The 11,229-nt window shown below is 38.3% G+C and overlaps 2 long non-coding RNA genes across 2 annotated transcripts; both read right to left on the bottom strand.

Annotated features, from left to right (window-relative positions):
- Window positions 1-844: 844 nt before the first annotated feature.
- LOC128296561 (uncharacterized) lies at window positions 845-3,011 on the bottom strand. The gene is made up of 3 exons (XR_008287187.1): window positions 2,887-3,011; window positions 1,927-1,968; window positions 845-1,035 (listed from the first exon to the last, which is right to left on the bottom strand). It is a non-coding gene; the product is annotated as an uncharacterized LOC128296561 (long non-coding RNA).
- Window positions 3,012-7,915: 4,904 nt separating this feature from the next.
- LOC128296562 (uncharacterized) lies at window positions 7,916-10,036 on the bottom strand. Its single transcript, XR_008287188.1, has 3 exons — window positions 9,904-10,036; window positions 8,945-8,986; window positions 7,916-8,062 (listed from the first exon to the last, which is right to left on the bottom strand). It is a non-coding gene; the product is annotated as an uncharacterized LOC128296562 (long non-coding RNA).
- Window positions 10,037-11,229: the final 1,193 nt, after the last annotated feature.

Genomic DNA, 11,229 nt, shown 5'->3' on the forward strand with positions numbered 1-11,229 from the left:
ACAAGGAGTGTACAAAGGAGAAAGTGGTTGTTGTGATGGAAGTCGGTTCACCTAGTCGGGGAGGAGAGTCAAAGGTTATAGAGAATGAAAGTGAAGAGAGTATAAAGGCTGAAAGTTAGAGTGTTGACAGAGTGTAGGTTTAATATTCTTGAAGAGTCGATCATTTCTTCTTTCTTCCTAGAGGTATTTATAGGTAGGGGTCCCATGAAAGATAGTGTTAATGTATTGGGCTTACCATCTAGCCATCATTATAGAACACGTGGGATAAAATAGAACACGTAGGATATCTTTAATGGGATGAGGACGTCTGTGATAGGACATATTCTGTCATTCATTCTGACTTGATGAGACAAAATAGTTAAACTCATGTGATGTTTGGTGACCAAAAACTTCATATTTTGTTAGTACAAATCTCTTGTAACACCCCAAACCCAGCCCAGATGTTATGGCTGGATCCGACATGCCACATCGAAGCGTTCAAAACATTTTATATTGTTGATCCAGAAAAACCTACTTAGTGTTTTAAAAGATAATTTCATTATAGGTTAAAGTGAATGGAAGCTGTGCACCAGGTAGGAAATCGGAAAAGAGGTGGTGAGTCCATCCGACTGCTTAAGTACCAAGCTCCCTTCGGATCCAATCCTAGACATGCATACCGCCATTGCCACACCTTAACATCATGGATATTTCTAGGAAACTGATTTGATTATGTCATTTTTAGGAAAAGTGATTAATTTTGGAAAATACTTTCATTGCGGAAGCTTTGCTTGTTGTCGTGTTATTTTGAAGTCAATTGTTATTTTTGAAAACGCGCCCTAAAGCTATCCAATTTCAACAGTTAAAATAAGTAATACCTATCTTAGTAATACATATTAAAACCATCAAAAATAATTAAGCGGCCTTATTACATTTAAAAACCCAAACCTCAACGTAAATAATAGGATGTCCAGTTCACCAGAAGAAAACCAAACTTTCAGAACGGGTGGCCACTTCGAATTCTTTCACAGCTCCAAGCCCACTATGGTTGAGGATTACCTGCGTGGATGAAAATAAAAGGGGTGAGTTTGGGGAAACTCAGTGTGTAAGGAAAACCCATTCAAAGCCCAAGTCAGCTCAAGCCTATTGGGCCTAAGCCCATTCAGTAATAAAGGGTAATCTTGACCGAGCCCTTTTCAGATACAATAAACCGGGCCTTAGCCCTTATTCAGATAACAGTATGGCCCATAGGCCCATTTCAAAATACATGCAACATCAATAACATATGCAAGCCTATTTGGGGAGACTACTCAACCCACCAACCACTACACTCTACCCGTACCAGCCCTACACTCCATGTGGGGAATAGCTCAACCCACCCAAATTTAACACTCCACATTCTTGCCCTTGCTGCTCAGTTATCAAAGAATTGAGGCAAAGCCTCCAAGACGTGGACAAGCCACTTTCAGTACTTCCTCCGTCAATATCCCAATCCCATGCATCAGATAATAACAACATGGCATGCAATAAATAACAACAGTCAAACATGCATTTAGGTCAATTTAACCCTAGGGGTATTTCGGTAATTTATCTACTAGGGGTAAAACTGTAAATTTTCCACTTTTAAAGGTATTTCAGTAATTTATCTATTTTAGGGTTTTTCATGCATATTCATACTTTTCACGTACTAACAGAATCACGTACCGAGGGTTCTTACCGAATTGGGCTCGTTGGCCCATCATTCCAATTTTGGCCCATTAAGCCCAAAAATATCGAGGGCACAGAGATCATGCACTTTTGCAGTCCAAATTTTGCAGCTTACCAAAAACATTAATCGATTTACCTCACGAGCATTCGTACACTCGCAAATTTACAAAATACTGGTTTTCGGCATTTTGGCTTTTCGACTTTTGCCGATCCAGACTAAGAAAGAGGGTGTTAGTTACATACCTGTTTGCGACGATATGCTGACGAGATGCACACACGAACCGCCTACAATTGGATTACTAACACGTTAATCTAAATATTCAAATACAAACTACGTATTAATCCCTTACAATATTCGGCCAACCACACCTACAGATCATAGTAAGCTTATAAGAAATCAATAAGCAACTCATTAACAAATTTTTGTCAATGTTTACCACATAATCATAATTTCACTGCAAGCTGTCTTCCTGAGCAACAGTCACTAAATCATTTATAACTGGAGCTACGAAACTCAAAATCAAGTGCCGTTAATTTTTCCTGAAAATAGACTCATATATCTTATATCCATAAAATTTTCAGAATTTTTGGTTTGGCCAATCAATACCAGATTTTTCTCAAAGTTTCGCATGTTTCACTGTTTGACTAATCTGACCACTCTTCATTACGAATCAAATTTCTCATTGTACAGAATTCAAAATATGTTCTCGTTTATTCCATTTGAAACTAGACTCATTAAGCTTTAATTACATAATTTATGAAGCTTCTAACTCATCTCCCACAATTTATGGTGATTTTCCAAAGTCACGTTACTGCTGCTGTCCCAAGCAGATTTATTACCAAATCACTCTTTCACACATAACTTGCATGCATGTTTTTTTTTAAACATGTATATCACCAATCAATCATCACATATCTATGATTTTACTTAAGTAAAATCTCCATTTCATCATTTTAAAGCACAAGATATTAGCCGATTTTTCCCCTTAGCATCTAAGCACATGCATGCTCATTTGTTTGGCTCAACTTCACATATCTTCCATTTTTCATAAAAAGAACATGAAACAACAACCATTTCCTTCATTTTAATTCATGACCAAATGCTCACAACACAACCAAAAACCAAAATATGCTTCAAGAGTTAAGGTAGAATCAAGAAGAACTCATGAACATCAAGATAGAAGCAAACTACCATGAACTTACCTTCAATTTTCTTCCCCAAGTGACCGAACATTTAAGAGCTTTCTCCTCTCCTTTTTTTTCTCTAACTTTAGGCTATGATGAACAAAGATGGACAAAACTTTGTTCTTTTCACCCCTTTTTCTTTTAATAAAATTTCATATTTCATCCATTTAATTCTTTAATACAAAGACATGAAATTCCAATAATGGAACATTTACCTAACCCATTATCATGAAACATTTACCTAACCCATTATCATGAAACATTTACCTAACCCATTATCAATTTGTATCAATTTGTACCATAAATTATGGATATCAAGTGCACATTTTGTCTACAACAACATGATAGCTAGCCACTTCATGTAAAATGGGAGGTTTGTCATGCAAATCCTCCTATTTTGCACTCCTATTTATTTGGCCACTTCAATTTAGCCTATAGCATTTTCAAACATTTTCACATAGGTCTTATTTCATAATTTCACTCACAAATGACAAAATTAAAGCATGAAATTTTGCCAACATTCACAGAATTTCTGAAAATTGGGGCGTTACAACTTTACCCTCCTTAAAGAAATTTCGTCCTCGAAATTTACCTGATCCAACTAGTTGAGGGTATTGTTGACGCATAGTCTCTTCTGCTTCCCAAGTAGCTTCTTCCCTTCCATGATTACGCCACAGTACTTTTACCAACGAAACCGACTTCCTTCTTAGAACTTTAACCTCTCGATCTAAAATTTGTATGGGTTCTTCCTCAAAGGTCAAATCAGTCCTTACTTCAATCTCCTCCACTGGCACAACATGTGAGGGATCCGATCGATATTGTCTTAACATAGACACATGAAAAACGTCATGGATTCTGTCTAACTCTGGTGGTAACTCTAACTGATACGCTACTGGCCCTACCCGCCTAAGAACCCGATAAGGCCCTATAAACCGCGGACTCAATTTGCCTTTCTTGCCGAATCTCAAGATCTTTTTCCAAGGTGAAACCTTTAAGAAAACCATATCCCCAACCGCGAACTCTATCTCTTTGCGCTTTAGGTCCGCATACGACTTCTGTCTATCAGATGCCTCCTTTAATCGATCTCTTATCAACTTAACCTTACTTTCAAGATTCGCCACCATCTCCGGTCCAAGCACTTGTCGCTCACCCAACTCGTCCAACACGAGGCGCATCGACATCTCCGCCCATAAAGTGCCTCATATGGAGCCATCTGAATACTTGCTTGGTAGATGTTATTGTATGCAAACTCTGCCAATGGCAAGTAGTCTTCCCAACTACCTCAAAAGTCAATCACGCATCCCCTCAACATGTCCTCCAGAATCTGAATAACCCTCTCTAACTGACCATCAGTTTGGGGATGGAAAGCCATACTAAAATTCAATCGCGTCCCCAACGCCTCATGCAACCTTTGCCAAAACCGAAATGTAAATCTGGGATCCCGATCAGAAATAATTGAAACTAGGACTCCATTAAGTCGCACAATCTCTGCCACATACAACTTGGCTAACTTTTGAAGTGAAAAGTCAGTACGAACAGGTATGAAATGGGCTGATTTGGTCAACCTATCCACAATCACCCACACCGAGTCTTTCTTTGATGGTATCAAAGGCAGCCAACTCACAAAGTCCATAGTTACCCTCTCCCACTTCCAAAGTGGTATCTTCACTGACTGTAACAGTCCAGAGGGTAATTGATGCTCAGCTTTCACTTGCTGGCATGTCAGACATTTCCCTACAAACTCCGTTACTTCTCGTTTAAGTCCAGGCCACCAGTACAATTCTCGTAAGTCGTGATACAACTTGTTCCCTCCAAGGTGTATGGCACAAAGTCCTCCATGAGCTTCTTTCAATATTGTCTGCCTCAAATCAGAGTCCTTCGGAACACAAATTCTTCCTTGGAAACACAGAACTCCTTCGCCATTTAACCCAAACTCAGAAGTTTCCCCTTCCTTAACTTGTTGGAAACGAGCGACCAAAGACTCATCGTTCAACTACTTTTCCTTAATCTGATCCACCCAGGTTGGCCTTACTTGCAATTCAGCCAACAAACTACCATCATCATACAGACTCAAACGAGCAAACATTTCTCTCAGATCAGATACGGTTCTACGACTTAAAGCATCGGCTACCACATTAGCCTTGCTTGGGTGATACTCGATCGAACAGTCATAATCCTTAAGTAACTTAATCCATCTCCTTTGCCTAAGGTTCAGCTCCTTCTGAGTCAACAAACACTTAAGACTCTTGTGGTTTGTGTATATAATACATCTCTCCCCGTACAAGTAATGTCTCCAAATCTTAAGTGCAAATATCACTGCCGCCAACTCCAAATCATGAGTAGGATAATTCCCTTCGTGAGGTTTAATCTGTCGTGATGCATATGCAACTACCTTACCCTCCTGCATTAACACGCAACCCAAACCCACGTGTGATGCGTCACTGTACACACTAAAATCCTTTCCAGACTCCGGCTGAATCAACACAGGTGCTTCAGTCAGAACTTTCTTCAACTTTTCAAAAGCTTCCTGCTGCTTCTCAGTCCATACAAACGATACTCCTTTCCTTATGTGTTTTTTCAGAGGTGCTGCCATCACAGAAAAACCTTCCACAAACCTTCTGTAGTATCCTGCCAACCCTAGGAAACTTCGAATTTTCGACACCGTTCTAGGTGGCTTCCACTCCAAAATTGCTTCAATCTTTCGAGGGTCCACCTTAATCCCTTTGGCAGAGACCGCATGTCCTAAGAAGGTTACCTCCCTCAACCAAAGTTCAGACTTACTGAACTTCACAAAGAGTTCCTTCTCCCTTAACACTTGCAGCACTATACGGAGATGCTCATCATGTTTCGCTTCAGTTTCAGAATATACCAGGATATCGTCAATAAAGACGACTACGAACTGATCTAAAAATGGTTGGAACACACGATTCATTAGATCTATAAATGCTGCAAAAGCATTCGTCAGTCCAAATGGCATAACCAAAAACTCGCAATGACCATACCGAGTCCTGAATGCCGTCTTATGGATATCTACCTCATTGACCCTTAACTGATGATATCCAGATCGAAGGTCGATCTTGGAGAATACAGAAGCTCCTCTAAGCTGGTCGAACAGATCGTCAATCCTTGGCAGTGGATACTTATTCTTAATCGTCAGTTTGTTCAACTGGAGATAATCAATGCACATCCACATCGTACCATCCTTCTTTTCACGAATAGCACCGGTGCTTCCCATGGAGACACGCTTGGCCTAATGAAGCCCCTATCCAACAAATCTTGAATTTGAGCCTTTAACTCCACTAACTCCTTCAGTGCCATCCTATACGGTGCGATGGACACGGACGCCGTTCTAGGCAACAAATCTATTCCAAACTCAACTTCTCGGTTCGGAGGCAATCTTGGAAGCTCCTCCAGAAAAACATCTTGGAACTCCTTTACGGTCCTAACCTTATCCACTGTCAGTCCCTCCTCTTTTGACTGACTTACAAATGCCAAATAGGCCTCATAACCTTTCCGAATCCACTTCTCGGCTCTTAATGCCGATACCACATTGGACAAATAATCCCTTCACTCACCTATCACCATAACCTCTTCATCCTTTGTGGTCCTTAACACCATTCGTTTAACAGCACAATCCAGAGTCGCTTTATGCTTAACAAGCCAGTCCATTCCCAAAATGAGATCAAACTCTCCGAACGGTAACTCCATCAGATCTCTAGGGAAAATCTTACCTTGAGTTTCTAAGGGTACATCCCTATACAGTTTGTCAACCCTAACCGAGTGACTCAAATAACTTACTACAGATACCCCACTCACAATCTCCTCAGAGTAGTCTAAGTTGTCCATAATCCGTTCTGTGGCCTCCAACCAATATTCTGCCACATTCGAGGCTATACCAGACACGCCCCTAAAGATCTCCGCTCCGTTGGCCCGGAGTCGTTCAGAAATCGATCCTCGAATTTCGTTGCCCGAACTTGTCCCGGTAACCTTTTCCAGAACACGAAGCATTGCCTGTGATAGGGCATCATCCTCGGCACCGCGATCATAAAACTCTACCTCTGTTGCCGGTAGTACCGGTGCATCCACCGCCGGCATATGTCTCGAAGACAAAGATCTCGCTCGAGCACTTCCTCGGCTCCGTCCACGGCCTCTTCCACGAACGGCTCTTGTACTCATATCGTATTATCTTGATTACGAATTTTTATGCATTAATTCAATATTCCAGTGTTTATTACAGATGTTTTATGAATTAGACAGTAGTTCAGAGTTTGTTTTCGCAGAATTGAAGTCTAGCTACAGTTTCAGTCTCTTATCAGATTTTCCTATGGTTTCAGTATCATCCTATCTAGATTATCCTAGCGAGTGATTTCAAGATGACAGATAAGTCGAAAAATATTCGAAGAGTTCGAGTAATACTTACGTGCTTGAGTGGAGATTCGGAATGCCACCTTCTAAAGATCTAAATTTTGAAAATCGAGTTTTTCGCATTCTTTATAAAATTTTCGTTTTCGAAAATTTTTGTTTTTGTAAACCCATTCCATAGCTGAGTTGTTGCAACCTAGGCTCTGATACCACTAAATGTAACACCCCAAACACGGCCCAGATGTTATGGCTGGATCCGACATGCCACATCGAAGCGTTCAAAACATTTTATATTGTTGATCCAGAAAAACCTACTTAGTGTTTTAAAAGATAATTTTATTATAGGTTAAAGTGAATGGAAGCTGTGCACCAGGTAGGAAATCGGAAAAGAGGTGGTGAGTCCATCCGATCGCTAATACCAAGCTCCTTCGGATCCAATCCTAGACATGCATACCGCCAACGCCACACCTTAACGTCATGGATATTTCTAGAAACCGATTTGATTATGTTATTTTTAGGAAAAGTGATTAATTTTGGAAAATACTTTCATTGCAGAAGCTTTGCTTGTTGTCGTGTTATTTTGAAGTCAATTGTTATTTTTGAAAACGAGCCCTAAAGCTATCCAATTTCAACAGTTAAAATAAGTAATACCTATCTTAGTAATACATATTAAAACCATCAAAAATAATTAAGCGGCCTTATTACATTTAAAAACCCAAACCTCAACGTAAATAATAGGATGTCCAGTTCACCAGAAGAAAACCAAACTTTCAGAACGGGTGGCCACTCCGAATTCTTTCACAGCTCCAAGCCCACTATGGTTGAGGATTACCTACGTGGATGAAAATAAAAGGGGTGAGTTTGGGGAAACTCAGTGTGTAAGGAAAACCCATTCAAAGCCCAAGTCAGCTCAAGCCTATTGGGCCTAAGCCCATTCAGGTAACATTGGTACTGGACCAGAGCCCTTTTCAGATTACAATAAACTGGGCCTTAACCCCTTATTCAGATAATAGTATGGCCCATAGGCCCATTTCAAAATACATGCAACATCAATAACATATGCAAGCCCATTTGGGGAGACTACTCAACCCACCAACCACTACACTCTACCCGTACCACCCTACACTCCATGTGGGGAATAGCTCAACCCACCCAAATTAACACTCCACAGCTTGACCTTGTTTCTCGATTATCAAAGAATTGAGGCAAAGCCTCCAAGACGTGGACAAGCCACTTTCAGACTTCCTCGTCAATATCCCAATCCCATGCATCGATAATAACAACATGGCATGCAAGATAAATAACAAATCAAACATGCATTTAGGTCACTTTAACCCTAGGGGTATTTGGTAATTTATCTACTAGGGGTAAACGTAAATTTTTCACTTTTAAAGGTATTTCAGTAATTTATCTATTTTAGGGTTTTTCATGCATATTCCTACTTTTCACGTACTAATGTAATCACGCATCGAGGGTTCTTACCGAATTGGGCAGATTGGCCCATCATTCCAATTTTGGCCCATTAAGCCCAAAAATATCAAGGGCACAGAGATCATGCACTTTGCAGTCCAAATTTTGCAGCTTACCAAAAATATTAATCAATTTACCCCACGAGCATTCGTACACTCGCAAATTTACAAAATACCGGTTTTCGGCATTTCGACTTTTTGACTTTTGCCGATCCAGACTAAGAAAGAGGGTGTTAGTTACATACCTGTTTGCGACGATATGCTGACGAGATCCACACACGAACCGCCTACAATTGGATTACTAACACGTTAATCTAAATATTCAAATACAAACTACATATTAACCCCTTACAATATTCGGCCAACCACACCTACAGATCATAGTAAGCTTATAAGAAATCAATAAGCAACTCATTAACAAATTTTTGTCAATGTTTACCACATAATCATAATTTCACTGCAAGCTGTCTTCTTGAGCAACAGTCACTAAATCATTTATAACTGGAGCTACGAAACTCAAAATCAAGTGCAGTTAATTTTCCATGAAAATAGACTCATATATCTTATATCCATAAAATTTTCAGAATTTTTGGTTTGGCCAATCAATACCAGATTTTTCTTAAAGTTTCGCATGTTTCACTATTTGACTAATCTGACCACTCTTCATTACGAATCAAATTTCTCATTGTACAGAATTCAAAATATGTTCTCGTTTATTCCATTTGAAACTAGACTCATTAAGATTTAATTAAATAATTTATGCAGCTTCTAACTCATCTCCCACAATTTATGGTGATTTTCCAAAGTCACGTTACTGCTGCTGTCCCAAGCAGATTTATTACCAAATCACTCTTTCACACATAACTTGCATGCATGTTTTTTTTTAAACATGTATATCACCAATCAATCATCACATATCTATGATTTTACTTAAGTATAATCTCCATTTCATCATTTTAAAGCACAAGATATTAGCCGATTTTTCCCCTTAGCATCTAAGCACATGCATGCTCATTTGTTTGGCTCAACTTCACATATCTTCCATTTTTCATAAAAAAACATGAAACAACAACCATTTCCTTCATTTTAATTCATGACCAAATGCTCACAACACAACCAAAAACCAAAATATGCTTCAAGAGTTAAGGTAGAATCAAGAAGAACTCATGAACATCAAGATAGAAGCAAACTACCATGAACTTACCTTCAATTTTCTTCCCCAAGTGACCGAACATTCAAGAGCTTTCTCCTCTCCTTTCTCTTCTCTAACTTTAGGCTATGATGAACAAAGATGGACAAAACTTTGTTCTTTTCACCCCTTTTTCTTTTAATAAAATTTCATATTTCATCCATTTAATTCTTTAATACAAAGACATGAAATTCCAATAATGGAACATTTACCTAACCCATTATCATGAAACATTTACCTAACCCATTATCATGGAACATTTACCTAACCCATTATCAATTTGTATCAATTTGTACCATAAATTATGGATATCAAGTACACATTTTGTCTACAACAACATGATAGCTAGCCACTTCATGTAAAATGGGAGGTTTGTCATGCAAATCCTCCTATTTTACACTCCTATTTATTTGGCCACTTCAATTTAGCCTATAGCATTTTCAAACATTTTCACATAGGTCTTATTTCATAATTTCACTCACAAATGACAAAATTAAAGCATGAAATTTTGCCAACATTCACAGAATTCCCGAAAATTGGGGCGTTACATCTCTGGTGAGGAAAACCTCGAACACACGAACGAAACTCGAATAGAAAAAAGAAGAAATAGGACAAGGCTAAGGCATGTATCAAGGCACTACCTTTAAGGTTATATTTACCTCCACCTATCGTCAGTATGTAAAAGAGTTTCAAGCAAATTAACCTCTATGATACAATAATGCTAATGACTATTGTCATTTTGCAATGACGAGAATAGTCCACTAAGTACTGAGCAATGTATAACAAGAAACTCAATTTCTATAAAGGGTTTCTGCAGTAATACTTTATAGAATAATAAAATAATAATAGAAAATAGAGGAAGGAAAGAAAGAATTTTAGAATTTGTTGGTGTCATTTCCAAATGAAATCTCATTCCTATTTATAGGAATTTTCATGTCTCTTCATAGGGGCATCTTTCAGGATGTGTCTTTTGAATAAATAAAAAATAATTATTCATTTAATTGTATAACTATTCAAGTAATATTGTTTGAATATTTATAATTCTTTTTCAAAAATCAAATGATATAACTTTTGATCAATGACCAAAAGATTTATTTTTTGATTAATTACACTCATTCATTTATAGTTATTGGAACACTGTAAATATTTGAAAATATTCCAAGAAGCTCCCCTTATTTTCAAATATTTGTGTAACGTCCTGAATAATTTAATATTGTTTCTGTGAATCTTGACACAAATATGTATTTGCTTCAATGGCCGAGTGTTCTGGGTGTGTATGTAAGGTCTTAGGTTCAAGTCCTATTTTTGGAAAATTCTGTTATTTTTTATCCTATTCTTATC

This window comes from Gossypium arboreum, chromosome 8 (genome assembly GCF_025698485.1).
Source record: "Gossypium arboreum isolate Shixiya-1 chromosome 8, ASM2569848v2, whole genome shotgun sequence".
NCBI classification, from domain to species: Eukaryota; Viridiplantae; Streptophyta; class Magnoliopsida; order Malvales; family Malvaceae; genus Gossypium; species Gossypium arboreum.